The sequence below is a fragment of the Cornus florida genome, unplaced genomic scaffold, assembly GCF_030987335.1.
Source record: "Cornus florida cultivar Cherokee Brave unplaced genomic scaffold, ASM3098733v1 CherokeeBrave_3.0.0_Hap2_Chr02, whole genome shotgun sequence".
Taxonomy (NCBI): Eukaryota; Viridiplantae; Streptophyta; class Magnoliopsida; order Cornales; family Cornaceae; genus Cornus; species Cornus florida.
In genome coordinates this window covers 48,467,036-48,493,010 of record NW_026775572.1, presented here as the reverse complement: position 1 = coordinate 48,493,010, position 25,975 = coordinate 48,467,036, and positions in this window count along the sequence as shown.

Here is a 25,975-nt window from a genome sequence, read left to right as displayed (position 1 = left end):
GAGAGATGGGGTACTCTCTTTGATTGGATTGCTTGTCTACAACTAACGATACCATCAATTGGAAAGAGATTTCGTCCACTGTTTCTTCAGGAATTCAGTAAGTATCATGCAACCATAATAATGTGTCAAGTAGGAGCTACTAAGAAGAAATCAAGGGTGGGTCCCAGTTGTCAACAAGAAGATGAAAAGCAATGGATCATATAAGCGTCATCCTCTATTATTCACTTATATTGATATGCTTGTGCTGTTGTCTTGTGAACAAGAGCAGGCTCACTGACTTCTTTTTGTGTGATAAATAGAATGAATTCTTTCGAGGTACGGACTAGTTGGCTTGACGTGAAAGCCTGCTGCCCATGTTAGGAGGATAGCCCAATGCGTTGTCGTCTGAAACAGTAGTGACTGATTCAATGCTTCAAGCCCTTGAGATAGAGCTTCCTCCGCCTCCAGATAGTTGGTTTTAGATGGCGATGGTGATAGAGACCTGTCGGTACTGTACTTGAGCCTTTTGAGAATGGATTTATTTTTTTAGACCAATAATGAACAGAACGTCAGAGTTAGCCAATAAACACAAATATCACTAAAAATATTAGGAAATTTTTTATCGTAACTTCTTTGGGGGAAATATAAGGAATTTTTGGATCATAATTTCTTTACGGGACTAACACACGTTTCCCACAGACAGTGCTAACTGTTGATGCCAAAAATCTACACGTTCCGGAGTCGATGGCGATTCCTGCAAAACAAGAGAAGTGATGACAGGCGTGGTGCCGGCCGGGTGCACTCCGACTGTCAAGTTAGTACTTGATGATCTAATTACATATAAAATTTATGGCCTCCCTTTTTAGGTTGACTGATCATTTCTTTTATAGAAGCATTGACGGTAGTAGATGGTAACTGTCGTTACACATGGTAACCAAAAAATTATTATAATTCCATAGAGATTTTGGGGAGGATAAATCCCTTACCCTTATCTTATTTTGACTTTGAGTTGCCTATTATTTTTATCCTCATCAATAAGTTTTTGCAATTTCAATCTACAGGACATATAGTATTCTATGTATGGGTTGTCCTTTCTTGCAAAGACAACAAGAGAGATCATAACGGATGCGTGTAAATTATAAATAAGTTAAGAATATGTTCCTCGTGTTTTGGTTGGGAAAAAGTGAAAATAAATTTTTTTTGTTCTAACAAATTGTACTTTTTGAGAACATGTTTTAAAATTTAAAAAATAGAAATAAAGTCATTCAGGAAGAAAAAAAAATAGAAATAAAGTTATCAAAGATATTTATCTTACCTATTTGTATTTTAAATAATATTTCAGTCCTACCCCATCAGGACAGATTGTGTCCTGCACACTAACTGTCCCAATACGAGGTTGACACCTCTTTTAAACTTAAAAAAATATAAAACATGGCTTATACCCTTTTTTTTATACACATATGGAATCATACTAGATCAAATTTTGTTCTCCTTGCTTTCATATGTGTATCTCGCTCACATATTCATTTGCATCTTTCTTTTTCCTTAGTCACCAATCATTCCAAACCTAATAGTCCCTACTAGGACCTCCACCACTCTGCTTCAGATTCGATTTCGATTTCAATTTGGTCTTAGCAAGGATTGATTCATTTTCTTGAAACAGATATGTTAAAACATTATATTTGTCCGACCGTGTAATTTTTTTCTCTTTCAAATAGCTTAAATCGAGTAAGATATTTTGTTCAAATTTTTATTAATTTAAGTATATACATTGTACAAATGAGGTAGAAACAGTAGAATTGAGTGAAAAAATGAATAGAAATGGTTAGTTCAATTTTTTTAAGGACAGTTTTCTATCTTAAGAAAATTAAAAATAATAGAAAAAGGTAGAAAAGACAATTTTCCATGAGTTGTTCTCTAGAAACAGAATTAAAAGAAGATACATTAAAAGTTGAGTAATTTTAAAACTATTGATACATAGATGGGAGCAAAGAGAGGAAAACTGCCAGAAACTATTTCAGAATTAAAAGAATTTTTATTATTTTAAAAAGTGGAGGTCTGGTAGGAAATATTAGGATTTGGAATGATATCCGAGTGAGATACATAGATGGGAGCAAAGAGAGGAAAAAAAAAAAAAAAAAAGGTAGATTTGTCGGGTTTAAACTTAAAAAAATAAGTATAACTTATGTTTTGTATTTTTTTAAGTAAAATATGTGTTGACCTCTTATTGGGATACGTTAGTGTGCAAGACACTATTTATCTTGATGGTGCAGGACTAAAGCATTACCCTTCTATTTTTTGGCCTTTTAAAAATAAGAAACATGAAACAGAAATATAATCAAATTAACCCTAGTTTTTAGATTAATATTCACATGGCAAGGGCAAGTTAGTCATTTCATAATATAACTAAAATCCCTGTAACCAAATGGTCGGCCTTAAATGATAAAATATTAGAAAACACAAATTCAAAACATAAAAACAATTATTAAAGATGGCTCTGGAAGTCAATATGTATTCTTTTGTGCACGTGGGAGAGGAAAATGCTATTGACAAAACTTGTTACACCTTTCTTCTATTTTCTACATTATAATATCAATCAATTGAATGGATATTATTTTAGAAAGAAAAAAAGGTGGCAGGAAATCTGATTCTCAGTGACTCAGTCAAGTCATTGGGGTGAAAAAGAGTGAAATAAATACTCACAAAACAAACCACCTGTCAACCATTTTGCAAATACCACATTACTATAATGTAGTTGGGAAAGAGAAATTTATTAAGCCGTCACCAATAATACAATGACAAGGGCAAAATTAATTTAATGATCAAGGTGACGGCCTTTATTATCAGGAAATCAGTAGTTCCATCTTCTTGAATATGCTCTCCAATATAATATTTAAAATAGGGGGAGTGTGTTTATTATAGCTATAAGTCTAAACCAAGGTGGCATAAATAATGTGGTAAAATTTAATCAAATAGCATAATGGTCACTAGTCATGTCTGGATTGATGAAGTTGGAAGGAAAGGAAAGGAGGAGGAAACATTCATCTTTGTTTGGTTTAAATATGAGGAGAGGAAAGAAGGAAAGGGGAAAGAAAGAGGTTTTTTTAATCCCTTGAGTAATAATTTTACTAATCTATCCTTTGAAAAGTGAAAGGATTCGAGGGAAAAAAAGGAGAGACTTAGTCCCTTTTTTTTCATTTTTTCTTTAACAAATGTTCTAGAGTGATTCTAGTATTATTTGACAAATTCAATCCCAAAGTTTTTTTTAGCTAGGGTGTAAGAAAATGAGTCATGAATATCTTATATGCAAGAAATTCTTCTATGCCAATTAAGAACATCATTGAATACCAAGTTATGGATATGAAAGCTACTTTGAAACATCTTTAAAAACGTTTCCTGTAGAATTTATATTGGGAATGGACTTGATAGTTTTGACCAGTCTAGAAACTTGTGGTGTTGTGCGTACATGGTATATTTCCACTAGTTGTGATACCCCCGAATTTCAGAATGCGGGTTGGCCAGGTCCATGCCCAAATACTCGAGGATATCAAAACAAATTGATAATAAGCGAACACAGAGTACAAAAGAATAAAGAAGAATAAATAAAATGTTGACAAGAAACTAAAATGATAATCTAATAATAAACCTCATAATATATTTCCATTAATTAATAAACTCTTCTGATACAACTGATCCTCCAAAATACAACTTGGGAATCCACACTGTGTGGACCCCTAGAAAATCCAAACTAAACAAATGACAGTAATCTAAAACAGGAAACTGAATCATAAAGGAACTCCTATGTAGCATCGGAAGAATGAAGTAGACTGATCCCCGCTCAGCACGAACAACCTCTACTCGTGACGAGCACCTGAAAAATAATGCTGGGTCAGGCCCACAAACAAGTTCTACTCTACTACAATCCAAGCAGAGATCCGATACACGTATACATCCTAGTCAATCCAACAGTAACTAGTAGTCCGTATATATATATACATACACTAAAGAAACCTCACTAAACTATAGGGTTGTCTCAATCTGAATAGTAGGCAACATGCAAAACGCACATATAGTGGGCATGAGTACCTAGACCTACCAGGGTACACAACTACACTATATCTAGCTACATATCCCTGGCGATATACGCGCCCTAACCATTGATCCTGAGACTCAAGCTCATATCATGGCACCATACTTATATATATATAATCTAGTAACCATCCTATCCAGTATAAATTAATCCTCCATAAGTCATTCAACTTGTTCAGCTGACCTGACTTGAATATAAGTAGGACTTAACATTTTAGTTAATCCATTCCCTTATATAATAAATTAATCCTCCATAAGTCATTCAACTTGTTCAGCTGACCTGACTTAAATATAAGTAGGACTTAACATTTTAGTTAATCCATTCCCTTATATAAAATAGGTAGGACTTAACTGATAAGTTAATCCATCCCTAGAATGCCACCGTCCCATACCGGTGCATTAAACCATACAATCCAACAATTGACGTAACAATTAAGGAAATACATTAAACATTCCATAAATAACTATGATAAAGTTATCACATAATAGGAATGACTTATTATTTCTTTAAACTTCCTATATCATATGTCCTACACAAACTGAATCTTATACATGATGATATTTTATTATACCATTAAATAAGGATTCTCTATATCCAATTCATCCTACACATTTAATCTCAATTGTTAAAATATTTTAAAAGATTAAATCCATTCGTTTGTTTAAAACATTCAAATAGCAAGCATCATTATGATTGAGTCTATTTAAATTTATTAAAACCCAAACCTAGTCCCTATTTAATGTTCAGGAATCCTAGGCATGTTTCTACGTTCCATCATTCCACAGATTTGAAAAATATATAATTTAAACATGTAAAAATTCACATAAGAAATCAAATCAAAATCATGCATTTTATCAATTCATAACACAAGAACAGATATGAACCAATTTCATAAAACCTATGTTCTAACCCAATTAAACATGCATAATTATTTAATTTTATGTGTTTAATAAATTCTGGAATTTCCTAGGCATGTACAGAAACACGAATCAAAGGGAAAGAGATGGAAGAACTTGCCTTAAACTTTCGGATTGAAAGTTAAACTTCTTCTTCCTTGATCTTCTCTCTAAAGGGTTTTCTCCTCCTTCCTTCCTCTTTCTCCTTCTCTCTCTAACTCTCTCTCTCTAGAATATATTACGTGATATATTTTCACTCCTTTTTCAACCTATAGTTGTGTATTTATAGGTTAAATAATAACCCTATTCCTTTTCCCAATCCAAGTCAACTTAATAAAGAAAAAATAAAAAAAATGAAAATATTAAAAAGGTAACTTAAAATATATTACGTATATAATCTATGTATATCCTTATTAATTAAATAAAATATATACATTAGATTATTTATTAATACTAAAGTTACCATAATATTAAAAGGTAACTTAAAACATGTTACGTATATAATCTATCTATATTATCATTAAATAAATAAAATATATACATCAGATTATTTATTTATACTAAAGTTACCATAATATTAAAAGAGTAACTTAAAACATATTACGTATATAATCTATCTGTATCCTCATTAAATAAATAAAATATATACATCAGATTATTTATTTATACTAAAGTTACCATAATATTTAAAAGGTAACTTAAAACATGTTACGTATCCTTATTATATAAATATATAAAATATATACATCAGATTATTTATTAATACTAAAGTTACTATAATATTAATAAATTACTTTCCTTTTTATATATATGTATATACATATATATCTATATATATACATATAGAACTATCTATGGGTAATTATCCATACCCATCTAACCTCCTATCCAAGTAATCCATGAGACCCAATTAGTTAGCCCATTACCACTAACCATAATTATAAAATAAAATAAAATAAAACATTTAATCATTTAATTTACAATTAATTACAATTAATCAAATACATCATTTAAGCACACAATCTAATTAAACAAATAATACAAATAATATCTAGACAAAATACAAATAACACATAAATAAGTAGCCAATTAATCAAGTAACACTTAATTCAATTAAACACATAAACAGTTAGTCAAATAATCAATTAAACAATTAAAAAAATACAATAAAAATAAATAAATAAATACCGAGACTATCCTTTTAAAATTTTTAAAATTAGGGGTATTACATTCTTCCCCCCTAACAAAAGGAATTCCGTCCTCGGAATTCGCCCTTACTTTCTTCCATTATTCTTCCATTATCCTTGAAAACTGTGAGCGAAAAACATCTTCCTATTCCCAAGTAGACGTAACCTCACTATAAGGGCTCCACTTAACTCCAATATACCAAGTGGTAGACAGGGTTCCTATATTTTAAGAAACACAATAATCATACGATGCGTAGGTTGTATCAAATAACAACGTAATCCTCCCATGTCGACAAGGGAATGATCTACATACCTCCAAGTGCCATAGAATATACGCACAAACTCTTATGCACCCAACGCTAATAATTAGGTAACGCTAATTCAGAGGCGACTGCCTCAATTGCGAAACGCAATTCTCTAAAAGTCAATGTAATAAGTAAAATTGACCTTTCTCCAAAAATCGTCTTCCTTCCTACATAGAAAACAGAACGAGCAAACTACTCCCTGATAGAAAATCTAGTATATGAGATCGATTATTTACAACATCCCACTGCTGCCTTCAAATTGTGCGCAGTTCATTATAAAGGGGAGTATTTTTCTCCGACGTATTTTTAAATGAAGTCGAGGTCTGATTGTACAATGCTTACTTCCATTTCCAACCAACAAATGAGAGGTATGCATTGTGAAAGATACAAAACCTCCAAAGTTGTCATACTAACCTCCTTGTGCCAACAATATCACAGATAAAATTCCGACAAGTGAAGTAAACACTTCCAACTGTCCATGAAAATCTAGGATATACACCTCAAACATATCCTTTATGGTCTAATTTAATCTCTCGATTAATTCCTCCGTCTATAGATATGAAGTAGAGCTGCTGCTCCAAAATCTTCATAAAGCTCCTTCGAAATAGCACTTTGCATCCACTAGTACGGACATTCACATGCTATAACACCACCATCACTGAACTATAGAACTACTATGAAGTTCTAAAATAAGTATCACTCAAATTTATGTCCTCAAGCGATCTTTCTCAATCCACCACTCAGATTCCATATGGAAAATTGAAATTCCAAATCAATGTCGATCATTCCCATCGACCGTCATTCCTATTTAATTCAATTTCCATATTTGTTATAGGAAGTGGCTAAAGATTCCTACGATATCCGATGATCAACTTTCCACCTTTGTAGCAGGTTTTACACTTAGGGCAATTGTATATGCATCCTTATCTGTATCTGTTCACCAAAATCGACATTTGATGTCGTGATGTACCTTCTAACCATTTGATCACACCAAGAAAAATTATAAATTTTCTAGCTCAGTCGCCCGACCGTCATATCATTATTTACAGAAACTACGAAATCCTCCTTGAGTACCTTAAACTCCATCTGAGTAAGGTAACACCGTCTCCAAGGTCAGCTCCAATATTCAAAGTTGACCTTCTCAACTACCGTAGTAATAACAAGTGTTATTATTACACCTGCTATAAATACATCTAATAGCTCAACAACTAACCGAAAGATTTAAATATTCTATCATTTGTTGAGAGCATCCATTTACATCATTGCTTCCACCAGACGGAACTTAATATATAGTGTGAATCACCAATGTAATCCATCTAAACCGTCTCGTGATCTATTCTATTCGTATGAACTAAAGTCCTACCAGTTCGAAATAGACAAGAATCAAGTTGACCTAATGTATCAGTCAACTAATATCCCATCCAGAATCATGACCCTTGTGCGAAGTCAGCAATCCCTCAACTAAATCCGTAGAAAATGCTATCTCATTTCCACTTCAATATAGGGAATAGCTGTAAATGATCTAGTGATCTCTAATGGTCCATCTCGACTATCTAATAAAAATTACAATGGGAGACAAAATCACTATGTCCCCCTCCTGCCTGTCCTCCAAACGTCTGCTTCATACCGTGAAGTATCATATTTCCACTAGGATAAATAAAGAACTAAGAGTTGTGAAACTCAGTCTTTGCATCCTCCATCCAATTTGTCTGCAGAAAGTATTGTTAATCCGGTACCACCAGTTTTCATCTGTACCCAACGTTTAAATTGGAGCGTCTTCAAAAGCGAATTCTGTAACTAAATCTATCCACCACTGATCCGTGATAAATTTGCCGATATTTAAAATCAATTAGTAATTCCATTTATCAATAGTCAACTATAACTTTAATTCAACAAAAGTTAACAAATTACGACATTTTCATACATACCATGCACCTCATCTTTATAAAGGTGTTTGGTATCACCATCTTGTCTTTGACACACCCTGCTTCTTTAAAACAAGTTAATGACAATCCGACTTCTTTGTCTAACTTCAAAAGAATATGAAATCCTCCCATCCTCTACAAAAGTCATCAATTTCCTTGCAACAGCTAATTGTTGCAAATTGTGACTAAAAAAAATAATTTCATATTATTTATGGAAATGAAGAGACTTAGTTTCCTCCTCCATGTGCAACACCAGCAAATTCCTCCCAATGACACACCCTCTTGAATAAATTCTCGATTAAGTCTCCTTTGAAATCAACCTTACTAGATTGTTTTAAAATTTCCATTTATAGTTTCGTAAATAATCATTCAACCTCGAAACATATCCTTTAAAATATCGCTTAAAAGCACAAATGTTTTCCTAAGCAAATACCAAGGGCTTAACCCTCATCCTCCTTATATGCGGAATGTAAACTTTCTTACTTGACTTTATAAATTGAATTAGAACATCACAACATAATACCAATGCCTTTTTGTATGTGATTTAACAATTATATATTTCGTTCTGATAAGAACACATCCGATCCCCAAACTCCTGAACAATACTTCTTATATACCTCTTTTAGAGATGATAAGAAAAATTTAATTATTTGTAGATTGATCAACCACAATTCTACTAATAACATTCGTTATACTACTAGCAATTCAGATCACCTCGCGCAATCATTCCTCTTCAAGATTTAGTACCCTCTCTATTGGATACACATAAATCTCCTCCATTAGGATCCTCTTCGGCTCCTACTCCTTGCTTGTCTCCTTTTTTAAATCAACTGAAGTCATGTTGGTCCCGATATGCGGTGACCTATCATGTACACCTAAATCCTTCCTTAGCTTATACTTTTAAAGTAACGCCAAACGAACCTAAACTGTTAATCCTTAACTCTGCCTTCTGGCAACGAAATCGATAACATACTCCTCTACTTCTTTAGGTCTTTATTGCTTTCGCCTTGAACCCATCCTTTTTCTAGTGCCAACCATTCTATGACTACAGAATATAATTGACATCAGCTCCTCCTAACAAACCGTAAATAAAGTACAACGAATCCTAATATGGGCTCTAAGTTTTAAGAGACGCAACGCGGAAGTCACATAACGAAAGACACTCCTAAGGACACTTGAACCTGGAGTGCTCTGATAACAACTGTGATACCCCCGAATTTCAGAATGCGGGTTGGCCAGGCCCACGCCCAAATACCCGAGGATATCAAAACAAATTGATAATAAACGAACACAGAGTACAAAAGAATAAAGAAGAATAAATAAAATGCTGACAAAAAACTAAAATGATAATCTAATAATAAACCTCATAATATATTTCCATTAATTAATAAACTCTTCTGATACAACTGATCCTCCAAAATACAACTTGGGAATCCATACTGTGTGGACCCCTAGAAAATCCAAACTAAATAAATGACAGTAATCTAAAACAGGAAACTAAATCATAAAGGAACTCTTATGTAGCATCGGAAGAATGAAGTAGACTGATCCTCGCTCAGCACGAACAACCTCTACTCGTGACGAGCACCTGAAAAATAATGCTGGGTCAGGCCCACAAACAAGTTCTACTCTACTACAATCCAAGCAGAGATCAGATACACGTATACATTCTAGTCAATCCAACAGTAACTAGTAGTCCGTATATATATATACATACACTAAAGGAACCTCACTAGACTATAGGGTTGTCTCAACCTGAATAGTAGGCAACATGAAAAACGCACATATAGTGGGCATGAGTACACAACTACACTATATCTAACTACACATCCCTGGCGATATACGCGCCCTAACCATTGATCCTGAGACTCAAGCTCATATCATGGCACCATACTTATATATATATATAATCTAGTAACCATCCTATCCAGTATAAATTAATCCTCCATAAGTCATTCAACTTGTTCAGCTGACCTGACTTGAATATAAGTAGGACTTAACATTTTAGTTAATCCATTCCCTTATATAATAAATTAATCATCCATAAGTCATTCAACTTGTTCAGCTGACCTGACTTAAATATAAGTAGGACTTAACATTTTAGTTAATCCATTCCCTTATATAAAATAGGTAGGACTTAACTGATAAGTTAATCCATCCCTAGAATGCCACCGTCTCATACCGGTGCATTAAACCATACAATCCAACAATTGATGTAACAATTAAGGAAATACATTAAACATTCCATAAATAACTATGATAAAGTTATCACATAATAGGAATGACTTATTATTTCTTTAAACTTCCTATATCATATGTCCTACACAAACTGAATCTTATACATGATGATATTTTATTATACCGTTAAATAAGGATTCTCTATATCCAATTCATCCTACACATTTAATCTCAATTGCTAAAATATTTTAAAAGATTAAATCCATTCATTTGTTTAAAACATTCAAATAGCAAGCATCATTATGATTGAGTCTATTTAAATTTATTAAAACCCAAACCTAGTCCCTATTTAATGTTCAGGAATCCTAAGCATGTTTCTACGTTCCATCATTCCACAGATATGAAAAATATATAATTTAAACATGTAAAAATTCACATAAGAAATCAAATCAAAATCATGCATTTTATCAATTCATAACACAAGAACAGATATGAACCAATTTCATAAAACTTATGTTCTAACCCAATTAAACATGCATAATTATTTAATTTTATGTGTTTAATAAATTCTGAAATTTCCTAGGCATGTACAGAAACACGAATCAAAGGGAAAGAGATAGAAGAAGAACTTGCCTTAAACTTTCGGATTGAAAGTTAAACTTCTTCTTCCTTGATCTTCTCTCTAAAGGGTTTTCTCCTCCTTTCTCCTTCTCTCTCTAACTCTCTCTCTCTAGAATATATTAGGTGATATATTTTCACTCCTTTTTCAACCTATAGTTGTGTATTTATAGGCTAAATAATAACCCTATTCCTTTTCCCAATCCAAGTCAACTTAATAAAGAAAAAATACAAAAAATGAAAATATTAAAAAGGTAACTTAAAATATGTTACGTATATAATCTATGTATATCCTTATTAATTAAATAAAATATATACATTATATTATTTATTAATACTAAAGTTACCATAATATTAAAAGGTAACTTAAAACATGTTACGTATATAATCTATCTATATTATCATTAAATAAATAAAATATATACATCAGATTATTTATTTATACTAAAGTTACCATAATATTAAAAAAGTAACTTAAAACATATTACGTATATAATCTATCTGTATCCTCATTAAATAAATAAAATATATACATCAGATTATTTATTTATACTAAAGTTACCATAATATTTAAAAGGTAACTTAAAACATGTTACGTATCCTTATTATATAAATATATAAAATATATACATCAGATTATTTATTAATACTAAAGTTACTATAATATTAATAAATTACTTTCTTTTTTATATATCTGTATATACATATATATCTATATATATACATATAGAACTATCTATGGGTAATTATCCATACCCATCTAACCTCCTATCCAAGTAATCCATGAGACCGCCCATTACCACTAACCATAATTATAAAATAAAATAAAATAAAACATTTAATCATTTAATTTACAATTAATTACAATTAATCAAATACATCATTTAAGCACACAATCTAATTAAACAAATAATACAAATAATACCTAGACAAAATACAAATAATACATAAATAAGTAGCCAATTAATCAAGTAACACTTAATTCAATTAAACACATAAACAGTTAGTCAAATAATCAATTAAACAATTAAAAAAATACAATAAAAATAAATAAATAAATACCGAGACTATCCTTTTAAAATTTTTAAAATTAGGGGTATTACACTAGTAGAGGAGCTTTCTGTTTTTATTATTTGCATAGTTTCTAGATTGACGTTGCACGGGTAGTACTTTTCTTTATACTAGTACAATATAGTTACGTTCTAAATTATATTTGATAAAAGTAATGGGAATTTTTTTGAATTGAATACTAATTAAATAATACACAAAGTCTTTTATATAGGCTAAGAACTTCGTAGGTAAGTGCTATACAAGGAAGATGGTAGGTGAGTGCAGTGCGATGAATGTATGGAGCTATATGGTGTGTCTAGGTAAATACTGTTGATAAAAATATAATTAAGTTATAATTAATGGTGGTTTTATTGTTAACATTATACTATTTTAATTAATATATTTATTATAAATGATTATCTACTTTATTAGTTTGTTAAATCCTATGGTCAATAAGAGAAAGAGAAAAATAACATAATTTCTATATTTTTACACGAGTGTGTCTATTCTCGTATTCTCTATTGTGTCATTCTTCTCTATATATTTTGAGTATTATATTTGATGAGTTTATGGATTTCATGGACAATGAAACGTGACATGGTTACTCTATTTACCTTCGGACGTGCCTGGAGGGGACACCGCCTGCGAGCTCTTGAGTTGTATCCTAGAACCGTTACTATCGCCAATACTTGCACGTGGAGGGGGAATATCGACTTTAGGTTAGTACATAACACATCTCTCAACCTTAAAGGCCAGTTTTTCTTTACTCTTATCTAATTTAACTTTAATTTACTTATATGATTATAATATATTATTTATCATGTTCAAGTTCAATTTCCTTGTACCATTATTGATCAAATAATATTCAGTGCCATTCTTTTATTCATTGTTAGAAAATGTTGTTCATTCGAATTATTAATATTATTGTAATATTCATTCTATTGAAAGTGCTGTAATTTATGTTAGTTATATCTTATGAGTTCATGTTATAAGACTTGTACTTTTGAATTCATATTGTAAGTCATGTATTGTTGAACATGTCCATTTATATAATGAGTATTCTAGTATTTATATATTTGTGTATGAAATAATTTCTACAAAATCCCCAACAAATACATCATGTTATAATATCTTATATATAGTAACAGTCCCCTTCAACCCCTTAAACTCAAGCTAAGTTATATGAAGCTGGCTCGAGTTTGGAGACATCACAAAAAATGACCTGGTGAAAGAGATTCGGTGAATATATCAGCAATCTAAATAGGTCAGACTTTGGTTGACGTGGATTGTTTATGTGGCGATAGGTCAGGCTAACATGGATTGCTGATTTGGCAACATATCAGATGCATGCCTGTGTGAGCGCACCAAAAAAACAAATAGATAAGTTTCCACCCATATTCAGTAGAGTATATAAGTTTTCACCCATATTTAAGAGCAATGCTTGGAACCTGCCCTATCAGGACAAGTTTTGTCCTCCACTCTGACGTGGTCCTATGAAAACTTGACACCTGTTTTAATATTGTATAATATTAAAAAAAGAAAAGCATTTGATTCAACCCGTTACAAACAGGTTTTTTTGCTAAAGATTTGGTCCAAACTCGGTGGCTCCGACGGGATCTCGCCACCTACATCCCCACAATCATTGGTTGTAGAGGGCGGTGAAGGTGGGGTGTGTTTGAGATCGAGGTTGGAGACAAGGGTGAACCAGACAAGGATGGAGGCGGTTGAGAGTTCAGCAGTGAGCATGCCGGTGGAGGGCTCAGCTTTGGATGATGGCAGTCATGATGGGCGCGGCTGACTGACAGCGGCGGTAACGGGCTGACTTTGAACGGTGGCGAGGACGACTTGGCTGAGGACAACTCGGATGTGGAGAGCTCGGCCGTGAATAATCTGACCGGCGGTGGCGATGGCAGACCGAGGAGGATGAAGACGATAGTGAGCTTGCGACGGTGCTTAGCGAGATTGAACGGCAGTGGGTTTTCAGCGCGGCGCCGGTGGGCAAGGAGAAGCTCGGCTGTGGATGAATTGCGGTTAACTTGCGGCAAGGTGGGCTGAACTCGGCCGGTGGAATAGAGGATTCGGAATGGTGACCGGTGAAGATGAATGGGCTAGTTCGGCGAAGATGAAAGGACTGAAGGAGAGAATTTTCGAAATAAATAAATAAATAAATAAGGGACTGAAGGAGAGAGAGAATGGGAATGGGTTTCTCTGATGGATTCTACCCGTAACCCAAATTTGATCTAGTATGATTCCTTGTTTTTTGTTTTTGGACAGGTGTCAAGTTTTCATAGTGCCACGTCAGGGTGGAGGACAAAACTTGTCCTAATAGGGCAGGTTCCAAGCATTGCTCCATATTTAATAGATGGTTTTCACCCATGATGTACATTGAGGCGCATTTGAAGTGCAATGGCGGAGTTGTGAAGATATATCCAGCACATTAAGGCGCATGGAAGTGCGTGAAAACCATTAGTGATGCGTGAAGGCTTTTGCCATTGCGTAGAGGGGTGTGGAAGCACTTTTCGATGGCGTTTTACAAGAGTTTGATGATAGATGATGGTGTAATCTAATATGTGTTTTTTAGTAATAAAACCACTCATAATATAATGAACCCTTGTAGGATAGGACTATGTTGAGGGTGTAGAACCTCAAGGACCGTGTTGGAATTCTTAAGTGTAAAATTAATTCCGATTTGATTCAAGATAAAGATTTATCAGTGTTTTTCTACTTATAAATTGCAAAGAAATTAAAGAAAACTGAAATTAAACTAAGTTATGGAAGAATAGATATCAAGAGAGACGGGGACTTAGGGGATTGACTTCACCACTAGCCTCATAACATAGTCAATTGTCTCAATTATGAAAAATTTATACTTATTCGGGAATTAAGTGGCTACAAGCACACTTCAATTCAATTAAAAACATATATTTGAGCAAACATTAAGCCTTAACTTATCTTCGGTTGGTACGAATTATCTACCTAGCAACTCTAATTCCGTGTCTACACTAAGCCTTGAGGTTTGGGCAAATTACACTATGGTGGAGCGTCTAGCCATTATTACTTTATACTCCCCTAAAGTTTGTGTTATGTGCTCAATAAGCCCCTTCCCGTCAATTGACTGATAAAACAGTAAAAAAATATTGATATAATAACTGAATTGCCTTTATATATGGTCATATACTGTAGGGCTAATTTCATAAAACCCCCCACTATTTTCAAATTTTGATCATAAACCCCCAACCTATTTCATAAAACCTCCCACACTTTAAAAAGTGATCACATTGTCCCAATATCCATATTTGACCCGTTAACTTAGCTGTGAAAGGACAAATTTGACCTTACTATTATTTAATGTTGTATTAAAAACTGAAAATAATTTTTTAAAATTACAAAAACAACTCTCAAAATAGATTCTCATTTTGTCTTTAATTGCATAGTAATAAAAAAATTCATTTATTTTCACTTGGGAAGTTGAGAATGTATGCTGCACTATAACTTTCTTTTTTTAAGTTAATACTATCATTTCTTTTCTTTTTTTTCTCTTCTATTTTGTCCAAATTAGTATTAAAAAAGGGCTCAGATTATTAACAATTAAGATTATTATATACATATGCATAATTATATACTTCTAATCCTATTCAACCCCCGAAATTTCCTGTCCACATAACAATAATCTAGACAAAATCATTTCTTTAATCAAAACCCAAAAAGTCCAAATAAAAGAATATAACGACATGGTTTGATGAAATTGTTTATCAGAAAATGTCATTTTAGTGAAAATGCCCTTTAGGATATTTCTAAGAACCTCACCTATCACTATTTAATGCCCTTTAGGATATTTCTAAGAACCTCACCTATCACTATTTAAAAAAAAAAAACGGTTGATATCCATGTCTATCTTAATTCTTAAATATTTCTTACTAGTTGACGTTCAAAGACCTTAACAAATAATTAAATGACAAAATCGGAGCACAGACGTGGCGTCACACCATTGGTGAAAAGGACGGATTAGATAAGAATAAGATTATAAATTAGCTGGTAAACCTAACTTCCCAAGATTCATTAACAGTTTTTTTAGGATGATAGTACAGTTGGGATGAGGTAATATGGTGATTGAGATAGGTCCTTGATTGGGGTCTGAATATATCAATTCTACGTAATTAATTTATTACTATATATAAGGTGTTTCACTTGTGGGAGCTAATCTTCAAATAATTAAATATCATCCTAGTTGTTGATGTAGCCATAGTTATTAAGAATAGTCTATCTGACTATAGAATATGTATTTTTGAGTTACCGTGCCTACCCTTTTGAAAGTTTTTTTCTTTTTTTTTAAAGAGCAGTGATTGAGAGTTTGTTACTCTGATAAATTCCATTGATTTTATATTAGTACGGCTTATACCATCATGACATTAGTGATATTAATAACATCATGATTATGTCAGGTCATTAATCACATAAATTGATTTTAAATCATAAACAACACTTGCCCCCTATCCTATCATAAGGAAGTTCCTTCTTATAGGTAATGGGCTTAATGAAAGGTTAACATGTGTCTTAAACTTTAAAAATAGAGATTAGAAACGGGTTAACCATTTAAAAGTTAAAACCCATATGAAGAAATCATCTCTCCCAACCTCTAATCCAAAGAAACGCTAATGCCCCTCCCCACCAGCACGGCCACTACAACCACTCCATCTCTCTCTCTCCCTCCACTGGCTCCTCTTTCTACTACCGGCACTGCTCCCCATCCTCTCTCTCTTCTCTCTCTCTCTCTCTCCACCCTAATCAATTATATTGGTGTTTTGGGTGTTGCAGAGATTTATGTCTATGAGGAAGAGGGAAGAGAGTGTTGGAAAAATGATGGACAATGCTTAGCTAGCTCACCACTTAATAGCTTCACCCTACTCACCATTTATGTGTTCTAATGATAAAATAACATCAGTTTTAATAACAATATCAGCAAAATAATAAATGAAAAAAAGAAAAAGAAATTTAGATCGACCCGTTTTAATTGTGTAACTATTTTTTCTCTCCTCTTTCGTCCATTCCCAACCTACGCCCTCCTCTTTCCACTGTTCTTCTTCTTCTTCACCCTTTATCTTTTATTTCTCTTTTTCATCCCTTCCCAAACCCACGCCCTCCTCTTTCTACTGTTCTTCTTCTTCTTCACCCTTTCTCTTTTATTTCTCTTTTTCATCCCTTCCCAAACCCACGCCCTCCTTTCTTTCCACTCTTCTTCTCACCTCAATGGGACATCATTAATCAATGAGCGAACATGTCTGATTCGTGTTTGGATTATTTTTCTTTTTCCTCTCATTCTCCATTAAACATCATCACTCAATAAGTAAGCAAGAATTATGGGTTCAACTAGGTTTTGTAGTGGAGGTATGATTTAATTCTTTATTTTGCACATTTAGGATTTAATTTTTAGAAAGGGGCTTTCAATCATCATTCAATAAAACTAACATGATGCTTAGAGAGTAGCCTTTTAATTAGATACACATCAAAGATGACAAGAGGCCGGGAATTTAATTTCATAACTGACACCTCCATCCGAACTCTCATAAAACCAAGACAAAAGAATATATATACACACACACACAAATGGGTTTAATTATGTTTTATTCTTGAGTTGGAAAGCAATTTCATAGAAGAAACAATCACAGATATATGGTTGTGCCATAAAAGAATTGCTGAGGGGTCAGGTTGAGGTCAACAACAAGAATGAGCCGGTTACTTATTTACATGTTCTAAGTTTTTTTGTAATGCAGAGAGAAAAGAGTTACTCAATTAAAATGGGTTGATCGGACTTTCTTTTTCTTTTTTTATAATTTTGTTATTAAAACTGATATGTTATTTGGTTATTGGAACACCTAAAGAGTGAGTAGGATGAAGTTACTTACTGATAAGTAGCTAGGCATTGTCCAAAAATGATTATGATAAATTATGAAAATCACTTGCACTTACATATACGTGGAAATAAAACTTTTAGATTAAACCCAAATCATAGCTTGGAGGCACCTAAATACGTTTTGAAAATAGTCTAAACCTCCTACAAGGTGCAAGGGATATATATTCAACAGATTATTAGAAGTCATAGGAAATCAATATTTTTAATAAAAATTATATGTATTGAAATATATATAACCCTAAAAATACGCTAGATTTTTTATCAACTGTGAAAAGAAAAATAAAACCTGTAAAAAAGGGGTTAATCCCACTACTACTACTATCTTTTTAATAATAATTTAAATTTACAACATGTGTGATTATTTACTTGGTTCACATCGCTTATAAGAAGGAACTTCCTTCTTGCTGGATTGGAGACAAGTATTCTCCCCAAATCATTTTTTTTTTTTTTTAAATCATTGCAAATAATACCCTACATATAAAGTATTACTACGGTCTTTGATTATTACCTTTTTGAAAATATATCTCTAAACTTTTGTTTACATTTCAACATTAATACTTAAATCATGGAGAGAAATATGAAATTGTAAGTGTCAAATTTGTGGAGCGAAATGGTCATTGAAAGTTTAATTATCCTTTCATATAATCCTTGGATTCAGATGAATCAGTGGAAATATTTTGTGTGAAGAATATTTTAACTTTTTTACCATTATAAAATTAAATATTTTATCCTTCATTTCCCATTCAAATTTTGACCATTGATTGTCCTTTTATTAGTTTCGGGATACCTTATGTGATACATGTCCAAATTTTGGAATCTATTGTTTACTTGACGAACTCTTTTGTGTTTTTTGTTTCAATTTTTTTAACGTTAAAACCATTTTTTTATGAGGATTAAAGAGTTTATTTATCCTAACTCCAATTAAATAAAGATACTCACTTAAATTTAATCACTTTCTTGATTATTGTCGCAAGTACACTTTAAGAATATGTACCGTTGTGGAGCACCGACGTGGCGTCACACCATTGGTGAAAAGGACGGTTTAGATAAGAATAAGATTATAAATTACCTGGTAAACCTAACTTCCCAAGATTCATTAACAGTTTTTTATAGGATGATAGAACAGTTGGGATGAGGTAATTTGGTGATTGAGATAGGTCCTTGATTGGGGTTCTGAATATATCAATTCTACGTAATTAATTTATTATATATCAGGTGTTTCACTTGTGGGATCTAATCTTTAAATAATTAAATATCATCCCAGTTGTTGATGGAGCCATAGGTTTTAAGAATAAATTTTATGTAATTTTTTTTTATCATACGTTTCACTTGTGGGAGTTATAAATAATTAAATATCATCCTAGTTGTTGATGTAGCCATGGTTCTTAAGAATAGTCAATCTGACAATAGAATATGTAATTTTTTAGTTATCATACCTATTCTTTTGAAAGTTTTATTTTTTTTAAAGAATAATAGTAGAGAGTTTGATACGCTGAGTAAGGCTGATGTCATCGTGATATCACTAATATTAATGACACCATGATTGTGCCAGTCATCACTTACATAAATCAGTGTCAGTATAAATTATGGACAATGCTTGCCTCTTATCCTATCATAAAGAAGTTTTTTTTTTTTTTTTTTTTTTTTGGCCAAAAGGTAAGAATTGTATTAAAAAGTTAAATGTACACAACCAAAGCCCAATAACAGAGGCCCTAGACAAGCCTTACATACAGACAAGCCAACAGAGGCCCAATCAACAGTTGATAAAGACAATAATATTCTAGAAGCCCTAGAATAGCTTTGTCTAAAACAACATTCATCTGGTGTGCTCAGAGCGACAAGGCAGAGCCTCCAGTGGTCAATTCGGTTCTGGCTGCGGTCTGATGAAGGACAGAGGAATATCCCATTCAAGCATGAGCTTCCTTGCAATGGGTGAGTCTTTCACACTTAAAATAGCAATCTCTGTTTCACCATATCCATAGTGTGGTTCAACACCCTAATTTGTGATTTCCTTTGGTTTGTGAAGGCCCGATCATTGTGCTCCATCCAGATTTGGTTGATGGTGGTGGAAAGCACAAGCACAAGCTTGTTGATCGAGTTCTACAGGTTTCGCCCTCTCCATCGATTTGAAGCCCAATTGATGAAATCACCCCAAGATGGGGGTACAACATGAAACCTGCATTTAGATTGCAGAAATCTCCAAATTGGGTTGTGAAGGTGCAAGAAAAGAAGATGTGGTTGTGAGATTCATCAACAAGGTGGCAAAGAAGGCATAGTCTAGACCCAATGAAAGATTGCATACATCTTCTGCCATACGTTGAGAGGTGATTCTGTATAACCAGCCACAGGGTGAATTTGCAGCGAGAAATGGAAAACAGATTCCAGACCAAATATTGCCAATGCCTTGGTTGATGGTGGCGTGCAAGCCATTCGATAGTGTGTTTGAGGAAGAAGTCGCCCTAAGGTGAGAGGATTCAAATGTTAGTATCTGGGCTAAAGACGAAGGGTTGATCAGGAGAAGGTCTGGGAACCACAAGGTAAGAAGATGTGGGAAATTCCAGCCCTTAATCCCACTTAGTGAGGAGAGACGTTGACCCGGCAAAATAGGCAAGTTTTGAATTAGATCAAGGGTGGCTTGATAGGTGAGTGGACCATTTGGAAGCCAGTTATCCTCCCAGAAATAGGTTCGGCTACCATCTCCCACCTTCATCCTTATCATTGAGCGAACTACACCTCTAACCTGTGTAAGCTTCTTCCAATTGCTTGAACACGCATGCGGAGTATTCATAGCCCAAAAACATCTTCCTCAAATGAGTTGTGTCCTTACCCATTGAACCCATAGACTATCCCTGCGCTCAGATATCACATTCCATAGATGCTTAAGGCAAGCAGCAGTGTTTAAGACCTCAAGGTTTCAAAACCACAGTCCCCCACAGTTTTTGGGTTGGCATACAATATGCCAAGGAATCTTAGCCCTGTGAATGAGAGTTCATTCCTCTTCCATAGAAAATTCCTTAGAAGTTCATAATCTCATAAATGACTGACTTGGGCAAAATGAAAATGCTTAGCCAGTAGTTAACCATACTATAGAGCACCGATTGGATTAGTTGGATTCTGCTCTCATAGGAAAGGAAGCATGATGACCAATGAGTAATTCTTCTACTAACCCTTTCCACCAAGGATCTACAATCAGCTGCCCTAAGTGATGAAGAGATTAGGGGAACTCCGAGATATTTCATAGGCAGCTCCCCACATGCAAATCCGAGTAGGGTCTCAATCTCATTAGTGAGTTCAGTGGTGACTATTGACACAAAGAAGTTACTCTTCGTATAGTTGATACAGAGTCCAGAGAGTATAGTAAAATGGTCAAGAGCCCGCTTTAGAGTACTAATTGAGGCCAGGTCCCCATAGGAGAACAAAAGAAGATCATCAGCAAATAAAATCCCAAATTGGAACGAAAATAACTGTAATAAAAATCCAACGCTAAATATAAAAAGCAATCCTACGTAGTCGGAGGAGTGAGTCACTGAATCTGCTCTGCACGATCAAGCTCTAACTCTGGAACTGACAAACACTTAAAAAATAAGAGAGTGGGTCAGGCCCACATGCAAGTCCTATTCTACTACGATCTATACAGAAACCCGATACGCAGATACATCCTAGATAGCTCAACAATAACTAGAATAGTCCATATATGTATAAATACACACTATAGGACGCTCATTAGTCCAATAAGTCTGTCTCAGCCTGAGTAGAGATACCATACAAATCGTACATAACGTGGTCATGTGTACCTAGATCTATCAGGGAACAACACCTATGTCCAGTTATCCATTCTAGGCGATATACGCATCCTAACCATGGTCCTGAGACTCAAGCTCATACTATGGCACCATAACATAAATATATAAAGCCCGTATACTCCTAATACAAAATATCATCCATCTAGTATAGTGCCCTGATATATGTATAACAATCCATCCAGAAACCAAAGTAGGTCATTCAATTATTTTATTGACATGACACAAATATGAGTAGGACTTAACCTTTATGGTTAATCCATACCTCAATCCAGATTAGGTAGGACTTTGTATTTGAACTAATCCATCCCTAGTCTGTCACCGTCCCATACCGATGCATACAATCCTCCAATTAGCATAATTGATAAAACAGCACTAGATATTCATCAACCATTCTCCAAAATATGCATCAATATAAATTAATACATATACAACGATATTAGGCATTCATTATGAAACCTAAAAGTCATGTTCCAACTATTTAAATTGTTAAAATAAATCAAAGCATTTAAATCCTCCTAATCGTCCATAAATTGATACAATTACAACCAAGTTAAATACCAATTTATTCCAAACCAAGCATAGTTAATTGCAAGTAATTCACTACACTTATAACTCTATTTAAATATGATTAAACAGTATTAAATTATATATGAAAGAATCTCCAAGTTCCAGCAATTAACTTAAGTACCCAAATAGTGTGCAACCTACAGGTTTTTTCTTTAAGTTCGTCTTGCCCCATTCTTTAGTCCAACTATGAATTAATGTTTTCCCATAATTTTACAAGTCCATGGCATTCACATACATCATTTAAAGCAGTTTAAACGAAATAGAAATACCCTATACAGTCCAAATGCAACCTAAAAACCATTTAATACGCAATTCTGGGCTAGAGCAGGCTCTCACAAATTGAGAGCTTGCTCCATTAACTTGGGAGCCGGCTCCCTACCCTTGGGAGCCGGCTCTGTGGAGCTAGGAGCCGGCTCCGCACTCCTTGGAGCCGGCTCCATCAATGAGGGAGCTGGCTCCCTCTTTTTTGGAGCCTGCTCTCTCACTCCCTGAAGCCGTTAGCCTTTTATGCTTCGTCTTTCTCGCCTCCGGCGATACCCAAGGCCTCTGTAATTCTTTTAATACTTGTTCTGGTGTTCATTCAACGTCCCAGATTATTTACAAGACATTGATATGCATCAACGATCTCAATTAAACAGCTTAAACGCAAAGACAGCAAGAACCAGTTAACAGAACTTTAAGAATTTGCAAACCAGTTTAATTCAACGAGATTAAATATAGTTTAAACATGCATAAAAGATTTGTTTTAGCATTAATTAAACCCTTGGAGTCTACTTAGGCATGCACAGAACACAGGTTTAGGGGAAAGAGTTAGAACAAATACTTGCCTCTGATTTCAGTTTAGAAATCTTAAACCGTCTTCTTTAGTAACTCCGGCGATCTTAATTGTTTTTACTGAACTCTGTTGTTCCTAGTTCAACTCACGAGTATACGTCAATTTCTCCTCCTTGGTGTAGCCCTTGACCCCAACCAAACCCTACTTTTCTCTCTCTCAAACCTCTCTGTTATTGCTCTCTGTCTCTCCGTATACGTGAATAGGGTTAACAAACCCTTGGCAGACATATAACAGTATATATATAGGCTTATACAAATACCAACCCTAATTCTAATTATAGTGAGAAAAAAAAAAAAAAAAAAAAAAAAACCCTAACCTAATTACATAACCAAGTTGGTTATATCCGTGAAGAAAAATAAAACCCTAAAACTATTAAAACATTTAATCCACAAGAGCATATAACAAGGAAAACAAATAATTAAAACAAACAATTTAATTAAATAAAAATAACTAAATAAAAACAATTAAACAAATAAATTAAATAAAATAATTAAATTAAAATAATTAAACAAACATGCAAATAAACACATAATCAATAAAAAAAAAATGCAATTAAACAAATAAACACATAATCAATTAAAAATGTAATTAAATAATTAATTAAAATACCAGGACTATCCTTGTAAAATTAGGGGTATTATAGGTTTGGTGTAATGACCCGGTTATTTTCCTTCTTTTCCTTTTTTCCTCAAATTTTTCGAATAAATTATTTTCGTTATCTTTTCTTTTCTGTGTTCGGTTTCTCATCTCTTGGTATCGTCTCGAGTGCTCAAAAATGATTTTTGAGACTCTTTCCTTTGAATTGACAACTTCCTTTAGGGATCGAGTCATTTCCACATTTTTTTTTTGGACACTATTCACTTTTCGTCTTTTTCCCCATTCGTCACTTTTTTTTTGTCACAATCTCACTTTTCATACTCGGAGTTGGTTTTTGACTTCACGTACCTTCATTTTAAGTGGTTTCCACGAAATACGTATCTTTACTTTTGTAGAAAAGTACTCTGATTGCTCCCCATGTCCATAGGGGCATGAATGCATAATTTCTTCAGAAACATTGATGTTTCTTGGGGTGTTTTTCGTATTTATCTTTTGAAGATATTTATTTCAGGGGTTTTTAAGAAAATATCTTTTGAAGATATTTTCATTCTGGGCCAGTTTTGCAGTAAACATTTTTTGTAGGGACCATTGTGTAATTAACGAAAGTTATTGTAAAATGCCTCGTTTGAGTCTGGATCCTCGTACGGGATTCATTTTCACATTTCGTGCACTCCTAGAATTGTCTTGCGGTCAAACCCTACAATTTTCAGGTTTTCGGCCCCAACTAGTGCTAAACCTGTTTGGGGCATATCTCTTTGTTTTTGACTCAATTTTCAACGTCGTTTCTTCCGCTATTCATTTTTTCTCATTGTAGTTCTTTTTTGTTCACGGAGTTTTGCTATTTGAGCGCGTCTGCTCAAATTCCATTTTTCCGGACCCGGCGGGGCCCGTTCGGGGCACTTTTTGAAATTTTATAAATAGGGGGTGCTAGAAATAAAAAGTCAAAGTTATCTTCACTCTCTCCCATGGCCGGCCAAGCTCTTCCCATGGCTGCCACCCTCTCTCTCGTCTTTTGAACCTCCTCCCTTTAGTGAAATGTCGTAGTGCCTTAGTGTTTAATGTTTGCCTTGGCGAGGCCTTCGATTCCAACCAATTGGACTCCCATTTTGGCCATTTTACGAGTTCGGGTTTGAAGCCAAGTTAGGATTTTGGTATGACTCCCTTTGGGTTTAATGATCACCGTGTTGTCCCCGACAAAACCCCGAAGTTTCACAGGATTCGGTGCGGTTTCATTTCGGTGGGGAATTTGAGATTTTATCTCAAAGTGAGGTAGGGGATGTCTTAGATTTATATTAATGTTGTATTGATTGTTTTGATAGCTTATACAACTTGTATGCATGTCTTTGTCCAAGTTTTAGAATTATTTTCTTTGTTTAATATTTAATTCTCATGATGGTGTATATACAACTTAGAATTAAATTGTGGCATACTAGTAAATTAGGCCTTGGTATATTTATTAACATATATTAAATTGAAATTATTTGAATAAGAATTGCAACTTTTATTTAATAATTTTCTTTTATGAAACTTTAATTCACATGGTTGTTACTTACATGAAATCAACTTATAATGTGATATTAAAATAGGCCTTGGTATGCTCTTTAACCTATGCTAATTTGAGAGCATTTGGATGAGTTTAAAAATCTAAAAATTTCGATTAAAAGAATTAATTAAAATCTATTTAATGGTTCCATTGGCTTAATGAAGTTTTAAATTTGATATTTATAATGACTAGGACTTGTTTACTAGCATATACTAATTTGGGACCATTTGGAGTCGCTTTAGAATCTAGAGATTTAACTATCGTGATTTAATTAAATTCTACTTTATTGTTCCAATAACCTAATTAAGTTTTTTAATAAATATATGTAATAATCATGTTATGTTGTTTAACATATATTGATTAGGGATTATTTGGTTGAGATTTGAAATCTAGATAAATTAATTAGTTTATTTATTAATTTCCGTTTCTATTGCATTAATGATTTAGTCATATGTTTGACGTTGGTTGTATATTTAAATTATGATTTTAGA